This window comes from Xiphophorus couchianus, chromosome 7, assembly GCF_001444195.1.
Source record: "Xiphophorus couchianus chromosome 7, X_couchianus-1.0, whole genome shotgun sequence".
NCBI lineage: Eukaryota > Metazoa > Chordata > Actinopteri > Cyprinodontiformes > Poeciliidae > Xiphophorus > Xiphophorus couchianus.
In genome coordinates, this window is record NC_040234.1 from 11,084,928 (window position 1) to 11,104,652 (window position 19,725).

General features: G+C 39.8%; 1 protein-coding gene across 6 annotated transcripts in view; it reads left to right on the forward strand.

The window, feature by feature from the left end:
• The first annotated feature begins 1,261 nt into the window (after positions 1 to 1,261).
• The window catches only part of il1rapl1a (interleukin 1 receptor accessory protein-like 1a), a 217,717-nt gene continuing 199,253 nt past the window's right edge, over positions 1,262 to 19,725 (forward strand). For all 6 annotated transcript variants that reach the window (XM_028023150.1, XM_028023151.1, XM_028023149.1 and 3 more), the window contains exon 1: positions 1,262 to 2,097. The gene's annotated coding sequence lies outside the window, so the exon portion shown is untranslated. The remainder of the gene's footprint in view (positions 2,098 to 19,725) is intronic.

Below are 19,725 nucleotides of genomic sequence, written 5' to 3' on the forward strand. Positions count from 1 at the left end.
GATCAGAAACGGCAGAAAACAGATTCGAGGTGAGGCAGGCAGTTCTCTTGCTTCATGGCAGGGGGCGCTCATGATCCCAAACATTGTGACTCCACAACTGCAGAGTAAGAGACAGCGAGCTAGCGATACAGTAAGTAAGTGAAGCTACACGCAAGGAGTCTATGTGTAGCGTGGCCGATACAGAGAGCGAGAAAAAGGTGGTTTTGAGTTGTACTTCAGTGTTTCCCTTTGCTGTGCAGCATAGCACTAAATTAATCATATCTATTTTTCCAAGTTTTATTGAGTAAACGGAATTATTCTACCTTGGCAGCATATGTGAAAGTATAGTCTTTTTGCCCTTCAATGTTGTCCGTATGCGCGAAATTTCCATATGTAAACAATAACATGCAGAGGGTCTTATGATTTTTGATTAATAAAATGCCTCACCAGCCATGAACCTCACTGCACGTCACTGGCCTCAGTATATGTGCACATCGATTTATCCGTATGTCAACCTCGCTACATGTTTTCGTGATTCATGCTGCTACCGTCTCTGTAAGTTTATTATTTTACTAAAGTTTTAATTTTTCAACCAATCTAGATTTGGGTTTGTGGCAACAACAAATATGACACTTGTAGCTTCAAACACAGCCTCAATCCAAGCCTTATAATTTCCCCCAAACCTTTTTTTTTTTTTTAGCTTGAATTGTTTATTTTCTCCTGGCTTATTCCATCCTGCTTCCTACATAGATACTTTTTCCTTTCAACTCATCTTCCCTATGCTTGGACGAATCACTCTATGAACATCCAACTTTAAAAGAAAAACTATAATATGACCACAACATTGGACTTCTTTTTTTTTTTTAAATTGAAATCCCTTTTTATTTGTCTAATATAGTTACAATTTTGAGAAGCAGAATTGTCTTGTGCTCATTAGCTGCAAGCCATACTCCTAAAAATTAAAATAATTCACTGAGTAAAACGAGTTTTTGTGCCAACATACGTAAACTATTTTAAATAGAACTCTAAATCATTGAGATACATTTTGAAAATAAAAATGCAAAAAAAAAATAAAAAAATCTAAATCTTGCATTGTATCTAGCTCCGCCCCTGTTTTAAACCCCTTCTCTCTCCCTTTCTCCGTTTTGCTCTCACCCCTCTCTCTCTCTACCTCTCTCTATCTCTCTCTCTCTCTACCCCTCTCTCTCTCTACCTCTCTCTCTCTCTCTCTCTCTCTACCTCTCTCTCTCTCTCTCTCTACCTCTTCCCTCGTTCTCTCGCTTTTCAATCTCCTCCGTCCTACCAACAACAAGTGAGGACCAGCGCTGCACGTCCATCCGTTCTCTGTTCAGCGTCGGGGCTTTGAGTTGAGTTATAGATGTCTTCTGGAATTTCTTTTCCCCTCGTCCATTTCACTGCTTAATCGATGGGGATGACAGATTGCAGGTGCAGCGGCGGCGTGCGTTAGAACCAGCAGGGACGGTGTGTGGTGCACTAGGACCGGGGAGAGACTACTCTCATTGTGAGCATTGGAGCTGTAGAGGGAACCCCTTCACCCCCCGCCCCACACACACACACACACACACACTGGATCTGGCGATTATATCCATACATTTCTTTTTCTTCCCCCCACCCCCCATCATCGTGTCCACGGGGATCGCACCAACGAGTGTGTTCAGGACGCACACAAGAGTGGATTTCTAATTCGGCGTAAAAGTCAGCTATTAGATATTTTTGTTGCCTTTTGAAAAAAGAAAGGGGGTGAGGTTGTCATATAATCTTTCTTAGGTTCTAGGAAAATCTTTTTTTTTTTTTTTTTCCTCATCGGTCTTTACCTTCATCTCCAAGAGCGCAAAGTGACATCTGCGCTACAAAGCGCCCAGTGCACTTTCTTTTCCTCCAAAAAAAAAAAAAAAAAGAAAGAAAAGAAAAGGGGGACAGAAGCATATACAAACCTTCATTGGCTGAATGGGTAACCTCGCAGAAACACAGATCACCTCCAGCTTGCAGCCACTGTACGCGCACGGTTTTTTCCTCTACTAACCGGGAGTTGTGATGTCCAGAGCCTTCCCCGCTGACTGACACTCGGCGTCGTACCATTTTGGAACCGAACTGAAGGTAGGCCAGTTTTGCTTCTTCTTCTGGGCTTGTTTACGTATTATGGTGCAATTTGGCAAAGTTTTCAAACGTCATAAAAATAAAAAAAAACTGGCTCTATGATTATTTCACGCGACGCATTCCTCCTGTCTCACTCTGGGGGTCTCTCGGACAATTGAAGTTGGTCTGAAAACAAAACAGTGATAGAGGTGCAGGGAACGTAATCAGCCTGACGCTTGGAGGAGAACTTAAGCGCCTGGCAGATGCGATCAGTGCCAATATCTGTAGGCTGTCAGAAATGTTCCGAGAATTGGATTATTTTTCGAGTGAAATTTCAGCGACTGTTTTGAGCTTCCCGAGCTCAATCATGGAGATTCCGGAGGAGCCCTCTGCAGTGCAGTGTCTCGTACATGCACCGAGCCGCCGGGCTCACCGGAGCTCACTCAGGAGGGGATTTAGATAAAGGTGTAAGCGAAACGGAAGCTCTTCCCGAAGGCAAGCCTTATTGTACACACAACCCATTCTTTTATATGAGCTGCAGGTTCAGCAACAAAGCAGACGCTTAAAAACACACACACGCGTTAAAACTTATGCTGTGTGTGTGGGTGTGTTTGTGATGCAGTTTGAAAGGATTGGATGAGGCTTCGCGTCACTTGTTACAAATAACCCAAAAAGTCGTACAGATTTCATGTCCTGTAGGGAATGAAAGGGACAACAGAAATGTGACCATGTTGGAGCAACCGATCAGGCTTATTCCGATCCTCTGTACCAGTCCTCCGAGGAAGACAGCGAGGCGGTCCGTTGGGTGGAACCGCAGGAATACCGACGCATGACGCAGGAATCGGAGCGATGGACAGGGATTGCGTGTTTTCTGCTGATGTCCGGCATTTAATCGCCGTTTGTAAGGCTGCGTTTGTTCAAGCCCGGTTCAGAGAAATTGCGGGTGGTCTGCCCGTCAGCGAGCATGTGCTTTGAACGAGCCAACACGCACGAGTTAAGTCTCTCTCTCTTATAATGGTTTGCCAAGGCCGTTCACATTGTTTAAAAGTCAAACTCAACCAAAACTGTGAATGTTAGCAGACACCCAGCTCGGGCATAAACCCGGTCAATCGTATCTGACAGCCTCCACCCAAACCCTCTTTCTTATAAGCTTGTCATAGGCCTACATCTAATTGAGCTTTCAGGGGCCACTTAGAGGTGAGCCACATCTTCATCTAGCTTTGTTAACAGCTTAAAAAAAAAAAAAAAAGATACTGAGTGAAAAATGTCCTCTCTCTAAAACATGATCAGTGCGGGTTTTTTTTTTTTTTTTTTTTTTGCTCGGCGCACAGAACCCGTCGTTAATGAATTCGCAAAGTCGCTTGTGTCTGATGTTGCAAAGTGCGGGAGATAACTGGCAGCCCGTCGCTCCCGCCGGCAGCGCCTAGTCAGAAGGAAGATGACAGGAACTGTCCGTGGTGCTCAAACAGACAGCTCCTTTGTTCGAGTCTGGCCTCATTTTGTGGAGTTGGTGCTGCGGTAACTCTGCCGTGAATCCAACTCTAAAATGCTTGAGCTGCAAGACTAAGATTAAAACATGCGAGTATCTGATGCTGATCGCAATATATATATGTACGTATATGTTCCCTTTTGATAAAGTAACATATTGTTATGACTACCTGCTTAGTGCGTTTTGTCCCACTTTGGCTGCTAGGAAGGCCTGACCTGTAGAGGGTTAAACTTCATTAGAGCCCTGAAAGTGACCTGGGGTGTTTAGCAGCATCATGTTAGGTCTCTTCAGTCCTGAGTGTTTATTAGCCGCCTTCTACAGATGCGATTTAATTGAGATGTGGGGAATTTGTTGAACCATTTCCTTCTCTGTGGCAGACAATGTTCCGTGAAAAAAGACAATATTTACCAGTGAATAAAATTTCCTCTTGGACTTTTCTGTCTGTTGACTCTTATTGGAAAATTTTGTTTAGAAATAGCTTTCATCCAACATATCAAAGTTCATTTAACAATGTGGCTTTCCATTGAAATCAGGAAAACAACAATCGCATATCCTTGATTTAAAAACCCAGTTGTATAGGAAATAAATTAGTTTTTTTTAATCCTATTGCTTTTCACTAATGTGCTTTTGTTGTTCTGAGGGAAGGAGTTTAAACTCGTTGTTGGACTATGTTGATGGACACTGAACACTGCTGACTGAGCAGTCCATATTAAATATATATTCAGTATATGTGGTCCCCACAAAGCCCTCATCAGAATTCCTGTTTCTCCTGCTTCTTACATCAACTTTGAGGATTAAGTGTTTGCTTGCTGCAGAATATGTCATGATGAAATGACAATTTCTATTTGCTTCACATGTTGGAGGTCTTGATGTGAGGCCTGACTTGTGTACATCATTGTTTTTGGTACAAGATCGCGGTTTTTCCTCTGTTACGACACTGCAATCAGAATTTGTTGACGGGTCATTTGTGAAAACGGACTTTATGAAAGAAACGATGTTGATTCTCTAAAAATAAAATGGCAAAATGTGAGCTTGTAATCTAATTTAGGTAACTTATGATTACACAGAGAGAGCTCACTTTGATGTATTTGATGATTTAATGCTCATAGCTGAATGTCATATGACAACATATATTCTCTTACTGTAAATTATATACAACATGCTGCAATTCTGAAATTAATCAACATTTCAATTCAGTGGATACTTGAAACAGTTAATTATTCAAGAGTACTGTTTTGTGTCGAAACTGATACAAACTGACCCATTTTCATTTTCCAAATTGTATCACTTCTTCCAGTAGCAGCACTGCAATAACAATCCCTCCTCCTGTCACTGCAGCCGCTCACCCGACCAAAATAATGCCCTACAGCTGGAAGTTATAAACTATGGTAACATGACGATTACATAGAGAGAAAAATGCATACACGACCGTCTTTAGTCGACAGAGCAAGCAAAAAAGATCTTCAGAGATACTTTACCAATGAGGCAGACAGAGAGAAAAAATTATTGCCACAGACTAGCTGCACTAATACATGCTTGCCAAGTTTTGGATATAAAAATAAGGGAAATTTTCCCGCCGTTCCACCGGCCCGATCGAGGTCCAGTATCCTTTACATTTTAAGACAGGTTTAGAAGAAATCTAACATAACTACATGTCAACCACTTATAAACTACAATTAGGTGCTCATACTCTGAAAGACCTACCTGTGTTAACACTGAAATGCTGTGGACATTCTTAATTACACAAGCCCCACAATAGAGCCTAAATGAAAACACAAAAGGGAACTGAAGCACATTTATTTATTTTACATATTCAACCATATCTATTTCCTTGAGGGAAACAAAGTCGTTCATGCAAAACTTTCATGTGATTTAACCTTTATTGTAACCTTGGACATGAAGCTATGTGAATTTATTGGTGTTAACATGATTTCTCTTAAAAAACTGAAAAATGTCAAAAACGACTTGATGACGCACTGTTGCTGGTTGATTGTGGTCCTGGGCACATGATCTCACCCGATCACTGTTTTTCAGACCACCACTTTTTGTGGAAAACCTTGTTTGTTCCCGCTGTCGGCACCTGACAGGAATGTTTATCATTATAACATTGGAGATTTACATGAAAATAATAATACAGTAGGAGGTCAGGAAAGAGGGTTAAAATACATTAGTTTCCTGACCAGTACGGGAGATTTGATGGGTATGCGCTAATGCTACGACGCATGTTTGGGAGCAATGTAAGAAGGTCAGAAAAGCTACAACAGTCAAATGGTAAACCTCTACAACTAAGGTTAAGGCTTATGTAAATATTTGCTTCACAGATGTGTTCAGCCAATGACTGGGTTCTGTACCAAAGTCCCAAACCAAACAAGGGTCCATTCTGCTGTGGTACAAATTAAACCAGGATGACGTTAATCCCCTGTTGGCTCAGTTGGCTACTAATTAGTGAGGCAACAAAACAAACCAGTGTACCCCCTCTGTTACTCCACCATTTAGTTGTAAAGGCATTGGAGATTAATGTGGCAAATAATAACAAAGGTACATGGTGGAGCCAGACTGAAGCTGACAATTGGGGCAGAAGAAATGGAACCCATGGCAACCCACCTTGCTGTTGTGGTTGATCACTTGAGAAAAATATTCAGCAAAATTAGCAGAAAGACAGAAATTGCACAGGAATCCATTTGTATGGACCAGTATTTTTTTTTATTACTCTGTAAAAGTAGGTTTTGTATGCACCACGTACGTACATGTTTGTTATGAAACATAATTTATTTTAGTATAGAATGATTCTTTATTTGTCCCTTTGGAGAATCCACATAAAGTTAACAGGGAAATAGAAGCACAAGGTGGCTCACAGATTAGCCATTATAAAAAATAAAATAGTTGCACAAACGAATAAACCATACATACTTCCACAAAGGATTATAACACTTGTACTGTTAGCTTGCAAAAAGTTCTACCAAACAAGTAAGCAACATCTAAACTTATTATCAGGATTGCACATAGGATAATGAGCTATGTGTAGTTTTATGACTTAGCAAATTTGGGTTCAAGAATAAGCTTAATTTTAGACATTAGTGCATGAGACAAAATAATTTCTGAGCTAGAAAAAGACTGAGCATGGAGGGGCCTGAAAACATCAAGGCTTGACCTTAACACTGCTGGACAACTTTGTGGTAACAAGTTGGACACTTGATACCACAAAGCAAAAAATAGTTCAGCGACAGTTTTAAAGGGGTGGTATTGTGTATTTTTCAGCACTAAATTTATAGCACAACACCTTTTGTTAACTTATAACAAATTTGATGTTGCAAATTTGACACCTTAAAACTGGCCTCTGTCTCTTTAAGAATCTCTTGATCTTTCTGACACTTCGCTTTCAGCACGTCATCAGAATCCTGCTGTTCTATTACGTACTTTACAACCGTTCTTAGGAGCCTTGGACTGAGAAGTAGTTTGTATAATAAGCCCAGCAGACTCGCAGTCCCACCAGGTGTTTGCTAATAGCTGCTGCCTCTAGTCTGGAGGAGCTGAGTGGGGGACAGCATGGGGTAGGGTTGGTCTGTGGGGCAGAAGCTCACCTGGAGATTGCCCCTTCAAGGAGGAGCTGTGTGGAAACTGGTGGCGCTTTGTATGAACAAGTGTTTAGGCACCCCGAATAACTGCCATGGGAGATTCAAGGATTTCTCAAACATGCATGAAAGAATCAAAGCAACATTACAGGCATGTTTTTGGTGAGGGAATAACATGACAACACGGTTTTAGATTATATCCCCCACTCCTTTAAGGGGCACAAGAGGAAGTCCAAATCTTTGAGATCTCAATCACATCTACCATCTGTAGGATGTGATGGGTGTCAAGAAAATCCGAGCTCATCCCACTTCCCCATGCTGGAGATTTTAGTTTAACAGTAATAATAAATAAAGTTATCTTTAAAATGAATCACTCAAGTGACATCAAGGCCCAACAGTAGACTTAAGTGTCAATAAAATAAATCTGGTTGTGTGTGTTGTTTTTGTCTCATGCAAACTTTGCTTTAATTCTACTTTTTTCTATCTAATCATAAGAAATCATAGTCAGTCAGAGAGAGTCATTAAACAGGAAAAGCAGGTTTCCTGGAAAAAGAGGAAGTTTCCAGCCTGCAGATTTATAAAAATAGCTGAGACTATTTTAAAGCATGAAAGTTTTAAAAAATTAAATCTAAACATTTTGAGTAATTTGATAAGATTCAAAGTAAAATACTTATATTAATATTGATTTACTTGTAATAATACTTACACTTATATTTGTGAGAACACTTATAAGAAAAACAAGCAAAGGTAACTTTGGTATCAAATAATTAGAATCATGTATTATTCTTGGTTTCTTTTCAGAAAAACATCTGTAATAACTCACATTAAGATCATAATAAGAGTAACTAATAAGTTATGGTTATAAAATCATAAATGAATGATAGATCAGAGAAGCTGAAGAAAATAAATGTGATATAAGTTATGGTTATAAAATTATAAATGAATGCTAAATCAGAGAAGCTAAAGAAAATAAATGTGATATAAATGTGATTTTGACATTAAACTTGAAATGGTGTAAAAAGGTGTAACTGCAATTAAACATCACTGATATGTTGGAGGTAGAGAGTAGGTGAAAGGTTGTGCAGGCAAGGGACACAGGAGGTTGAGCAACCCTGAGACATTGGCACAGACATCATGACATGATGTCTCTTAAGACAGTGACGGATATGAGATCATCTGTCTAAGCAGACAGATAAACCCTATATAAGGTGGGTGCAAAAGAGGAACCGTTCGTTGGATCCTCCGGGCAGCTTCGAGCCAAGATCGAGATGGACAAAGAACTCTGCAGCTGAAGAAGAGCCGGGGCCACGGAGCCGGAGACTGTCCTGCACATGGAGACCAACCCGTCTGGCCCACAATCTGTGGCTTCGAATCGCACTTCTCTCATCGGCTGGGTTCTGACCCCAAAGACAAAGATGAAGACAAAGACAAGGAAGAAGAACTGGTGCCTTTTTTCCTGCCAGCACCAAGTCCTGTGTGACCTCACCATCCATGCGGAGAAGAAGTTCATCGGACCTACAGAGATCCCTGCCTTCGTCGATCAACTTCCTCCTCCTGCTGCCGCACCTTCTTCGTCGTCGTGCCAGGTCTGGGGTTCGAGGCGCCAGGCTCCGTCCGTCTCTCTCAAAGGTTCCCTTTTTTAGTTCTCAGTATCAGCAGTAGGGAAAGATAGACTAGATGATTGATTTTACTTATTTGATTATTTCTGCTACTGAATTAAGCTGTACTGACCCTTGCAAAAATGCCTTACTAATAAAATATTTAGCATAAAGAAAATCTAAAAGATGTTGTGGACATTCAGTTAATGAGTCACCTTAAAGTTCTTTGATGGTTGTAAAATAGCTGTGATGTTTGATTCTGGAGAGGAAAAAGTGGAAAATGTTTTTAGGTTGCTGGTAGCCCATATTTAAAACAACATCCTTGGGACTCGCCCGAGTTACTAAAACCTACCTGGTTCAATAACAAATGCAAGTTGCAAAATAGAGAACGAGCGACCGTTAACAGGTGTGCTCTGTGAAACTAGTTGGCTGTAGGCTGCTCAGTCTGGCTAATTCACAGGGGGAAGAAGGGTGGGACACCTGGATGTAGGCCGTCAGATAACCAGGCGAATCGTTTCTCGAAACCAGCTTAAACGGAGTTTACTTCAGTTCTGGACAGGGTAAATCCCAGCAGATTTAGGAAACTCAACGGACCCGTTAGACGGAGAGCTGGTAGCACATCTCCCCTCTCAGAAGAGGAAGTACGAGAGTGAGAGAGTAGAGACAGAAAGGAGGGAGGGGGTGTTGCGCAACAACATGGGTAACCAAGTCTCATCCATGGAGGCCTCAACTCAACTACAACTTACTACTCTGAAAGGATCTGCTGTAAACATTTGGTGCCAGATTCCACAACAAACTTTCTGCGCTCTAGTGGAATCCATGCCTCAATGGGTAAGGGCTGTTTTGGCACTAAATGGGCATCGGCATTCTGTTAAACAGCACAATGAGCATAGTGTAATATACTGCTGTATATTAAGAAGAGTAGACATCATTGCATCAATAAAAGCCATATTGGCAGCATTTCCAGACCTGAATGCCTCCCTCCTGCTTCTCACAACTTTCTTCAATTAAAGCATTTAGTTTTTGTGATGCAGTGTGGATTCCAGAGGGTTAAAGACATAATGTCTGATAGTGTGTGCAGACTGCACACCGTGTCTGCTATAAACACAGCTGAGGAACTGATGCACCGCCCAAGAGGAAATCAAATTAACTCTGGGGGAGCTGTGACAGCTTCTGTGAACCCAATAATTGACTCCAATGCTTTTCTGTGATTACTGTTGCACAATATCTCTGAATGTGCATGATCCTAAATGTATATCAAAATGTCCTTAACTGGTTACCGTGCTGGAGCTCGCAAAGGGTAACGGTGGACTACCGATGCTAAGCGGGGCCAATGTTGTTGGTCATTTCATTTCATAGAATATGCGGCAGATGTTCCCAGAACTAGACCTACCAAAATGATGGACAACGTGCGTTCCCCCATACTGACATTGATTGAATTAGGCCACCCTGCAGACCCATTGCTTTCCCAAGGAGGAGAAAGCAATCCTGCAGTGAGGTTTATCAATAAGCGGGTGGTTGGAGTGTGAGTGCTGGTATTTCCCGTGGGCAGACAGCCGGTGATGAGGAAAGAACTCGCTCAGGGAGAGTCCCTGATCACACGGCAGATTGGGAGCCCTCGGTGCTAACGTCTGTTGGTCCCTGCCGCAGGGGAAGAACTGGGTGGAGCCACACAGAGCTGACCCAGAAGCACTCTCTGGGCCAACTTCAGGTCAGCCTTCATGCAGAAACCAGATCTGTAGATGTGTAGCTGTGTGTAGGTGTGCTGTGTATTTTTGTATTGCTAGATTTTTTTTATGCCATTAAATCATAATTTCATGCTTTTGTATTTGGTCAGATTATCAGAACTGGGATCAGGTGACAGATTAGGAGCCAAGGCATCTTGAAAGCCAGGGATTGTTTCTTTTCTTTTTCTTTCTTTTTGATGGCTTTGTTTTGAAGGCTGGTTGCTTTGACGTGGACCCCCTTGAGGCCACTGGCAGCTGAGCTCCCACTGTGGCAGATTGATATTTGTAATTTAAGGGAAGCTGTCACACAGCATCCTCCAGATGGAGAGAGCTGCAGAGGCATGCAGTCGATTAAACATGGTTTGTTTAGGAATAATCATTGTGATGCGGGAGCCGGGGAGCTATTTCAGGCAAATTGGCTCCAAGTTTAAAAATCTTCAATTACACACTAACACAACTGAGCATGTTTTAATAACACATGCGTGTGGAGTGCAGAGTGAATGGGAGGGAAGTTCCTGAGAGCAAAAGATCAGAGCAGCGGGAGCAGGTCAGTGATTTGTTGCCATGCTGCAGAAGAGGTTGTGGGATGGGTTGAGTGCAAATTCATTATCAGCATGCAGACGCGCACACACACAATCACATGCATCTGGAACAGAGTTGTTTTTTCTTCCTTTTTGTTTCGTTGATTGACATCAAGACAAGAATAAAGTGAATACAAAACGCTGCTTAATCAACTACAGTGTCGTGCAACAATGGCTTTGGTTTGACTATGAATAACTTAAGTGCCAAGGGCAATTATTAATAAAGTTTGTAATTGTAATCAGAATTCACCTGATTATCAGAAATTAAAAGCCAAACAGTTTTCTATCTCAGTCATTGTCTTCTGAATATGTGTGTGGTACTACAAAAGAATAGATGGGGTAAATTCTCACGGAGCAACCCTCACACACACACCCACACACACACACCATAAAAACATCCTTTCTCCAACACATGAATTTAATATAATCCTTCAGCTTCCAGTTAAAATACTTCAGTCAAGAACTTAATTAAGCTAGTAACCTTTAACTAAACTATTACAATAAAATGGACTAAAATAATGTGAACTGTAACATTGTCACTTAAATGTTTCATTTATATTCAAATGTTAGTGTTTGAAGTATCTACCATTGTATTGTTCTGCTTTGAAGTAATTGTCAATGAAAGAAAGTACAAAGTATACAATTTGTTTTATTTTAGGTGCAGGAATCTAACATCACACTCACTTTGCATATATTTATATCGAAAGCAGTTTACAACTAAACTAATTTAGTTGAAGATCTACTGAGGATTCATCAAAAATGTCAGATCTCACCTATAAATAAGTGAAAGACTGGGATGAGAGGACAATGTGGAAAAATATAGGTAAAAAAGGTGAAACAGGAAAACTGGAAATGAGGCCAGATAAACCCATTTAGGATTAGTAATTCACTATGACAACTAGTTCATTCTGTTTGTTTTGAAGATCAAACAATTTATTATTATTGCATTGGTCAGGTTGGGGCTGCACAGTGGCGCAGTTGGTAGCTCTGTTGCCTTGCAGCAAGAAGGTCCAGGGTTCGATTCCCAGTCTGGGGTCTTTCTGCATGGAGTTTGCATGTTCTCCCTGTGCATGCGTAGGTTCTCTCCAGCTTCCTCCCACAGTCCAAAAACATGACTGTCAGGTAAATCCTACTTAGGTGTGAGTGCATGGTTGTCTCTGTGTTGCCCTGCGACAGACAGCGGCCTGTCCAAGGTGTACCCCACCTCTTTCCCGAAATGTCTTGCTGGAAATACTCACCAGCAGCCCTCCCGACCCCACTAGGGACAAGGATGCAAGAAAATGGATGGTCAGGTTTGAAAATGACAGTGAAACATTTAAGTTTTTCTTATACTTTTATTAACCATTGTAGTAGTTGGAACCAATAAACCTATTGTGACTTTGGATTTAGTATCTAAAAATGGATCAAACTGGACGAGTGCAGGAGCCATTTGAAAAATAAAATATCTGTAGTATATGGGACTTGAAAGAAGCAGAATGTGATCCTGCAAATTGCATCTACAAATACATATACTCCCATTATGGTGATGTACATCTGCCTTATTTCAATAGAGTAAATAATACTCTTCCATCGCTTTCCAATGCTTCTGACACTTCAGATTATGCAATTCAATCATCAGGTCAGCCAGGTTGTCCCAGACGTTTTGGACATGTCCTGAACTTATGTTGTATAAACTCTAAAAATGCTTTATTTATTGTAAATACGTTTCATTGCTGCAGAATTTAAGCAAGTGCTAGAGGTACAAGCGCAACAGTGAATCACTAATGACACTCCATGCAGAAGATTTCAATTCAAGTGGCTCCAGCTGATAGCACCCGTACGTTCTGGTAAATTTAGCCAGTCATTATCTGACCTCTTCAAGACACTTACAGAGCACTCCCCATCACAATACAAACACTTTACAATGCAAGCAAATACTTGAATGACACCAGAGAATCAAAGTTTCCAAATAATGTATAATCTCCTTACACTTTTACCAGTAATAAGTTGTTTTATGTACATACACGTGGAAAGATTTCAACTATGACAGCAGCTTGAGAATATTTATAGAGCCTCTAACTTAAATTAAATATTTTTTTTTGTGAGTGATTTACTTTTACTCTTAATCTGACAGAACATTTATTCCAGGTTAAATCACAAATACATTTTACCAGAAGGTTCAACCAAAAGTTGACTTCCGGGGCTTCAAAATATCAATTTCTGTATTCAAACATTGTTATAAGATAGACAAGCAATGCTTTTTGCTAAATAAGATGTAGCTACTTGCACAGTGACACAAAAGGCTGAAAAGATATACCTAGACTGCAGCACATTTACGAGTTCAGAGCTTTTAATCATTAGCAATTCTTTTTGAATACTTGATCTAACATCAATAGATCAAGTATTCATAGATTTTTGTGTTTATTAGCCAAGTTAAATTAGTGCTCTATATACTTAATATTACAATAGTCTGAAAAAGCTTGCCAAATACCCACTGCAGACAGCTGACAAACATAAAATCAGTTTCATAGGTCTCTATTACATTGTTTCAGAAGAGCTTTTCATCATATTCAGTTCTGGGATTATAGCTTTTATTGTTGGGTGGAAAATGTGAGCACATCTTTAATGAGATTGATCACAGACATTATCCTCGCACAATATAATTTGTGGCATTTCATTACCTCAATGGAACTCAGCATCTGCAAAAATGTGTCTTTCTCATTTTATTTATTTATTTTTTTGCTCAAACATTTTCTCAGTTGCAAGAGAGACTCTTTTACCTTAATAGTTTTTCAGGTTGAACCCAGTCAATTCCTGAACGCCAAGGCTTAATCGGGAGGCAAGCCTTGCTTTCCCATCAGGCCTTGCTTCAGGAGGGTGTGTTGGTCTTCCTTCTCTGGGCAAGTTTTTGTGGTCGTTTTCCATTAAGAATCATCAAATTGCTTATTAGGTTCTTCTAATAAGCAATAAAAACTTATCTAACTAATAAAAACTTTTTTTTTGAGTCTTCTTGAATGTAATTGACGTTCAATGCCAACAATCAAGTTCTTAAGTCCCTTGATTGAAATAAACTGAGGTTTACTAAGAGGATTTTCTGAAACTTAAAGGTTATGGAGGAAGATAACATTGTGACTGTAGATGAAAAATACACTGCAAGTGTCTTCTATGCAAACCATTTTTTTTAACAAGTCAGAATCTGGCGAGGTGTTGCAGTCGGGACAAAGAAAAACTGTAAGGTAAAATCAAGGTCATATGGGCCTTTACAGAAAGTTAAAACTTTTGGAGTCATTCTGTTTGAAAGAGACTTTGCCCTTCCAGGTACTCTGTGTGTATGTATTCCAGTCCCATCAAGGACAATTTTGCTTTTTTTCTAATGTGATTGTGTCAGACTTGACACCAAGCTTCAACAGATCTCATTTTTGACCCTGCTGTTATTAATCTCTCCAGCCCTGATCACATGCTGGCTATAAAACACGGAGGCTGGACCACACCAGTTCTAATGGAATCATTCTCTCAGCTGTCACTTTGCATTGGTTCTGGGTAAATCTCAGCAATGTCCCATGGGACGAGAGATAAAATATGAACTGTCGCAACTCGTGCACACACTCAACTCACACACAGGAAAAAAGCACAGGAATGTAGAACGGAGAAACACTCTTCTGTCTTCCTCCCTGACACATAACACTTTTTGCACACAAGACTAGCTCTGGAAAATTGCCTTGTCATACAAGATGAGATTGTATTTAAAGGTGTAATTTAATCATCTCTTTTTTTTGTAGAATTGGTGCAGAAAGTGAATCACTGTGGGTAGGGTTCCTTGGAGATATTGAATGTTGAGAATCCCAGAGCTGGCAGTGACATGCCGGAAAATTGTTACAGTTTTAGGTATTTGATTTGGTCACAGCAATGAAATTGCGAACTAGGATCTGTTTAAAGGCAGCCGGTTCATAAAAGAAACAGACAGGACATACAAAAAAGGTTATCTCCGTTTTTTCCTTACCCTGATTTGTCCACATGCTGCTGAAATCCAGTGAGATGACACAGATTTAAAAGAAGGAAAGACTAAATCATAGACAAGGTCATGGAAGAATTGGCAACAGAGAGACAGAACAAAAAGCTGCAGTGGGAGGAAAAGAGAGCTAGAAGCATTTCTACAATTTCTTAAGCTCTAACACTCCACCCTCTTATGTTGTCAGCTGCAGTGGTCTGTGTTATGGAGCAGCAAGTCTCTAGGGAGTGGGGACTGCCATAAATATTGCACTGTTTTGAACAGCCGTCTCTGATGTTGGGAGCCGATTGTGTACAGGATGCTGGCTATTAGCGCCATTGGCCGGTAATGAGTGGGAACCAATTCCCAGCCAACTGTTAAAGGTCTTTAAACACTCTTCCAATCGAGCTCACACAGACCGAGACACATGGCAACAATGGCAACAACAGAAAGCCTCCGTGTTGGAAGATATGTTGGAGTCAAAACTCTCAGATGGGCAGATTTCTTTAAAGGATGAAAGCAGATTGTCTTTAAGGAGGTTTAATGATGTATGACTGCTGATGTCTCAGTTTGTTGAGGCTGTGACATTGGTGCATGTTTGCCGAAGGTCAGTGACATCAATGTGTCTGTTTATCTTACATATGCTTGTGTGTGTGTGTATGTGTGTGTCTGTGCTCACTAATTTGACACACAAGCCCAGTCAGTCCTGTTCTTGGCTCCAGCAGTGATCTGGCACTTCTCCTAGTCCTGCAGCTCCTGCAATGCATCGCTCCCTCCTTCTCTTTCCTGCTGCCTCTTTTCCTTCTCTTCCTTCACCTCTTGCTATCCTGTTTTCTTACCCTTCCTTCCTTGTGCTGGTGCAAATTTTTTCTCATTTTCAAGAAACAAAAGAGAGATGACAGGGGTTTAACCCAAGCATCCCCCCACTTTATGAGTGATTTGGACACCATGACAGTAAAATGGGAAAAATTATGTAGATGTACACACCTGCTGAAAAGAGCTGTTGCCATTTACATGATAGACCAGCAATCGAACCTTGAACACCTTGAGCAACCTCGCAGTAGGGACACACACATTCAGCCATGCGTACCCAACACGGCACTGTCTGTTTGTTCACAAAACTCCTGTAATTAGATCCCATCTGAGATAACTGGACTGCTCCCTGCAGGGCCTTTATGCTACTCTGAGGCCCACAGCAGCTGCATTATGGTTGGAGAACAATCAATGATACTGACTGAATGCGTGTTTGTGTGTGTGGGGGGGTCTTTATCCAGCGTTTTAGATATTACTGCTGAAACAACTAGATGAAGTGGATGCGTTATATTAGACCTCAACAGTCCTTCTGAGATTTGAAATGGCCAAACATTTTTCCTTTGATTATTTTGAAGCAGATAATTGTTTTTTACTACAGTTTTTACAATGAATGTTGCATTTATGAATTTATAGTACAACCAGGGACATAGTGTGTGTTATACAGATTTTGCCTGGGAAAAAGGCAATTTATTTTATTTTATTTGTAAAAACTGACAAAAGCAAAAGTGAAGTCAGAAAAAGTACTCTAAAATCCAAACCCACAAATGGAAAAAAACAACTTCTAAGGCAACAATCTATGTTTGTAATAACTGTACGCAATGCTTTGCACCACTTGAACTTTTCCACATTTTGTGACATTGCAACCAATAAACTTCATTGAGTTTTAACCGGATTTTATATGATAGTAAAACACAAATAATGTGTAATTGTGCTTTGGAAGGAAAATATGCTAATATACATCCATCTATTATCATACACCCTTATCCTATTTTTTTTGTTTACAAATATACATTTAAAATAATGTGATCATTTCTGTTCCTTTCTCTGATACGCCTAAGTAAATTCCATGGCATATGCATGCCATTAGATGCCATAATTAGAAAGCAGAGTTAGCAGATGTACTTATACTTTAATAAATTGCACAGGCAATGTGAAAAAAATATCAGTGAGCAAACTATATCATGAATAAGAAACACAGCAGAGAGATCAAACAAAAAGTTTTAAAAGTATTTATAGAAGGGTTAAGTTACAACATTATACTCCAAGTTTTGAAAATCTCAGAGTGCTGTTCAAAGTCAAACCATCCTCCGAAAATGGAAAGAGAGAATCAGAAAGTCCCATGTAATTGAAGCAACAGAGTAGTTGTTCAAAGTACTGATTTTCAATAAACTAAACCTGGTTCTCTGATAAAAAGTACGTATAGAAAATAACCTTTAAGCAGGTAGTGCACATATATTCTACTAAGCCCATATTTCTGTACTACATATAGATTTCTTTTAATTGGCTTTATATAATATTCCACTCTTAAATATTGTTTTCCTTAGCTGGAAAATTGTTATAATTAACAGCCTTAAAAACATCAGTCTGTATATAACTATACAATATTCTGTACAGTGTGCTTTACCTAGTGAATAAAATAGTAAATTAACTTTTCAATTCTGACGTATTGAATTGGTCTGTGTGAAGATTCATGGTTTTACTTTGTTCAAAATGTTGTAAACCACTCATACATTTCTGCCCATTCCACAATAATGCACTACTATGCGCTTGCCTGTCGAATAACATGAAATGCATGGACAATTGTGGCTATAACATAACAAAAAGGGGAAAAGTTTAAAGGATATGTAAAGCCTTCCAAGACACCGTAGATAATTAAACTTATAATGTACCGAGGCAAATGGGTAGGCCTGTTGAGACGAAGGCAGAGGAGACAGGAGTGAAGGTCATTGGGATGTGCTTATGGAGTGTAATTCACACACAGGGGGCTGGAGTACTACGGCTTAGTGCAAATAAGAGCAGCACATGCTCGGTTAATTAAACATTCCCAATGCATCTGCAATCCATGCATCCGTCTCTGCTGAGTTTGTAAAACCAATCACTCACATATCTATGCATTACTTTGTGTACATCTTTGTTTTATGAAAGAAGATCTTTTCACCTCTTTTCAGGTCTGCAATATGCTTTCAGTACAATTGGCTCACCCACACTTTGATGAGTTTTCTGCAAACTACATTGTTTGATTTATTTTCCTCTCCCATTTGAACAAAGTGCTTTACAACGCCTAGAATGTACATCACAGATGACATCTCGACTTTAAATTATTCGAGTTTATTACATATTCTCAATGTTTCCTCCATTGCTTGCTCAGTCATAACTTCCAATGTTTTATGCAGCTCTGTGACTTCAAATTTTCAGTTGTTAAAGTTTTATTGAGTTCAACGATGCAATCAATCACCAAAATTTGTCCGTCTCAATGTTCCTCCAGGATAATTCAAATGTTTCTATATCTGTTTTATATAGATACATGCAGATAACAACACACTTCAAATGAGAAATGAGTCAGCATCTAGTATCTGAATAACTGGCTTAAATATCTCAACAGGGAAATATTTAATAATAAATTATTTTTGCATAGACAATCAAGTTCAGAAAATATTATTTGTGCTTCTTTGAGGTTTTCCAATCACACTTAGAATAGCATTAAAGATTACTGGTTAATTTGTTTATCCTCATTAGTTGTCTTCAGCTTGCAATATCAATGTCATTATACCGACATGTAATTAATGACCAAGCTGCACAAAATCTGGTTAATAAATCTAAAGAAAAAACTAAACAATGGAGTAGTCCCCTAAGTGTCATGGAAAATGTATTTGCTAGGCCAGGGGTGGTCAATCCTGGTCCTCGAGGGCCAGTGTCCTGCAACTCTTAGATGTCTCCCTGGTCCAACACACTTGAATCCAACAGCTGAATCACCTCCTAAGTGCAGTCAAGTTCTCCAGAGTCCTGCTAATGACCTCATTATTTGACTCAGGTGTGTTGAAGTAGAGATGCATCTAAAAGTTGCAGGAGAACGGCCCTCGAGGCCTGGAGTTGCCCACCCCTGTGCTAGGCTGTATCGATAGTTTAAGTAACTGTAGGTTTCTGTGAAAAGTCTCTGGATAAATTGTCATGATTCTCTACTGCTTTGGTTTTGTTTTAACTTTTTGGTCATTGCAAGGTCTCTCCATATAACTTTTTTGTTTTGAGTTTTGGTCCTTTCTTGTGCTCTGCTCTCTGTGCATTTTGAGTTATTCTCTTAGATCAGCGTTCTGCTCCCTCTGTGTTAATTAGTTTTCTCTCTCGGTTTCCTTGCTCTCATTCTAACACAGCTGTTCCACATTCCCTCTGATTGAGCTCATCTGGTTCCAAGGCCATTTCTCCACCCTCCACCGTTAAGCTTACATGTTACATATGCTATTCTCTCTGTGCTATAATTATAAGTCTTTATTCAATCTTTTAATTTTTCAATGCTTTGCCTGCATTTGGGTCCAACTAAATACCAAAACATGACAGAAACAGAGTTGAGCTAATGGCTTGTCAAATCTAGTTCCAAAATGTATTTTTCTTCTCTTAATATAACTTGAAATGAATACATTTTCGTAATGGTTAATGCAAAAGTGTAATTGTATATCTTAATGTCAGTGTCAGTTCTGCTTTAGATGATTATATAAATAAAAATGTTAAGCTAAACTATGTAATAGAATATTTCTACAGGAATGTTTTCAACTACACGTTCACCATTGGTATCTTTTTCAGGTGCCAGAGTAGCTTCCTAAGATCATTCTTAACACACACACCCACACACACACTTCCCCAGTATTTAAGGAATTATATTGAAAGATTTACCCTAGAAAAAGGCTCCA